Raw genomic sequence first — 2,942 nt, forward strand, 5'->3', positions numbered from 1 at the left:
TGTAATCGATCCTAAATCCTACTTTGACCCAATTGTATGTTAAATTAATTGTTCACCGACTTAGTCTAATTCTTCACATGTTAGGATTAAAACGTTGGATGTTGCAGTGCATGCATATAATCGACAATATATCGAGTATGGACAATTTTCCCTAATCATTAGTAGAGGCCTCTATCGAGGCGGGCGGGATTAGGTGTTCGATCAAAAGAGCTTCCTAATACGTACCCTCACCCCTTACTCCAGATCTCTGTGAACATCCGTGTTCATTGGCATCCACGAGAGTCATTCTAGACATAGAGTGCTAAGGGTAACGAGTTCTTGGTGTTCATGTTACTACTTTGTGTCTTGACATGGCACGAGATATTCGAACGGTTTCCAATTTTCCACAATAAATTGGTGGCGACTCCACAAATGCAAACTCTTATTTCCCAAGCGCCCCCGTGGCCCATGTCCACAGTGCTTGAACTTGCAATGTGCTATCTTTCCCCTTAGCCTCACTGCTACGTGATTTCTCCCCTGTGATCTGAAAAACGCCTGCTTTCACTAAAGATAGGCCAAAGCTAGCAATCCTGGCAGAAGCCCTGGTGGCTACACGACGAAACCCTATATCATTAATACTAACATATGTTCAAGCAAAGAAACTCACAAAGAAGAAACAAAAAAGAATTTACTGCCTGACGAAGAAGCCCCTGAAGCTTTGGCACCCCTAACAGCCTTATAGGTACTCAATTTAGCCTTCTTAAAATGAGGCATAGGCGCCTGCCCAAGGCAGGCAGGCCACGCCCTCTCTCATCAGGTAGAGCCATGAAAGGAGCAATCCGAGCAGCTGACCCCTCAGCATCAGGATTATTAGCCCAATCAGCCACTACAAATACAATTCAAGTAAACTTATTTTCAAAATGCAATTTACAAACTATTCTAACCAAAATTGAATGCAGGGAAAAGAATTTACCTCCCTCAACAGCAGGATAGGTGAGATAATCTAAGTCAGGGGCAACAAAATCTGCCCTGATGAACATATAGGTTGTAGCCCAACCCTTGTCGTCACCTGAATCGAAATTTGTAATCAGATGAGTCATTTTTGCCCTAACTCGAAGATTGAAGCGCCCAGTGGTATTGCTTTTCAAGTGGTAAACATTCATGAAATCCTCAAGAGTAATTACCAATTTATGCTTGGCACATATGTGTTCAACAGAATGAACAATCTTCCAAACCATTGGCATAAGCTGGAAAGAGGCAACCTTGACAGCCCTGATAACTTCAACCATGAACGGAGAAAGTGGAAGCTGACAGCCTCCTTTGAACGCCCACTCAAAAATACAAAACCAGCCAGGACTACACCAATTAGCCCTGACTGGACCGCTCTCAGGGATCCAGACCTCAGCTTCAGTAGAGAGAAGACCCATACCTTTCAAATAGTGCTCAAAAGAAGGCTTCAGTTGGTTAGCCTCAGGGAATAAAGCAGACAAAGACTTTATAGGGGCAAAAGTGACACCCTTGTACGTCATAGACAGAATCTCTGGAGGAGTAGGAATCTCCACAACTTCATCTTCAGGAATGATTTTAGGAACGTCAACTACCACAGGAGCCTGTTCAACCCCAGCAGCAGCCTTGGACGCAACAGTCTTTCTTCTTCCTTCAGCCATTTTTTATGATTGGAATATAAGATTTATTTTTTCACAGAAAGAGTTATTTCACAAAAGGAATTTTGGAAGAGAAATAAATTTTAGAAGATTGAAGAATGGAATGTGAAAGCAAGACAAACGGTGCAAAGGTTTTATAGCCGCAAAAATACAACGGATGGCACAAGTGGACAAATCCAATCATGACTCTCCTAGGATTTGATGAACCTACCTCATTTATGAAGACTAGCCGTTATAGAAGTTGAAAGGGACTCAAACTCTTTTTCCGGTAAAATATTCCTATACATTTTTTGCCTGGCCCGAATTTTTATCTTCTTATCCCTGGCCAGATCCATTGAAAATAAGAAGAAAAGGGGTAATTGTTGGGCCCAGAATTACCCTGCCAGATCAGACAAGAATCAGGCAATGTTCAAAGCCAAGCCTAAATGGAAGACATTCCATACAAAACATCAGAACACCTGAACATGCACCAACCAAGACGGAAAGACAAGCCAGGCATTCGTTAAAGCCAGGCTTGAGAAGATATCTCACCAAGCCACATGATAAAGCATAACTTGAAGGCGTCAGGCGACATCAAAATCTCTTCAAAGTAGTTCTTATTTGCATGGAAGACTCATAAACAATGTTCACAACGGTTTTGATACGGTCAACTTAGCAGAAATAGTGGCAGCCAATTGTTTAGTCAACAAACCTCTCCCGTGTAAATAGGGCACGAGGCCTATTTACCAGGAAACCCTAAACCAACCTCCAAGGACCTTTGCAAGGCTAGTATAAATAGCAAAGAAGAAGAAAACAAGAGGATCACTTGCTTACTTACTCATTCTCTCGTGCTTTTATTCTAAAACTTGTAATCAACACATTACTTAGCATTATTATTAAGCAGCCACACCTTATACTTCGCCTAACACACATATCCCCTGTCAGGTTACCTAAAATCATAGTAATAATCTCTCCTGGCTTGGTGCCCATGGTTTTTCCCTTATTCCTAGGGTTTTTCCACGTATAAATCCTTGTATCCCACTTTCTTATTTGTTCTTTATTCATTTTGTCATACTGGTCAGGTTACTTGTTTTGAGTTAGATTACCCTGCAATCATACCCCTAGCAGGATATTATCCTAGTGAAAAATCTTGCTAAAACAACAACCTTCTTTGGGTAATGGGAATAGAACCATTGACGAAGGATTACTTCCAGCGAGGACGGGAAAATCCCGGTAACAATTCGGGCTTGACTCCCTTGATAGATATATAGTCGTTGAAACCCTTATGTAATTTAATGGATCTTAAACTCCTTTAAACAT

This window comes from Silene latifolia, chromosome X (genome assembly GCF_048544455.1).
Source record: "Silene latifolia isolate original U9 population chromosome X, ASM4854445v1, whole genome shotgun sequence".
Taxonomy (NCBI): domain Eukaryota; kingdom Viridiplantae; phylum Streptophyta; class Magnoliopsida; order Caryophyllales; family Caryophyllaceae; genus Silene; species Silene latifolia.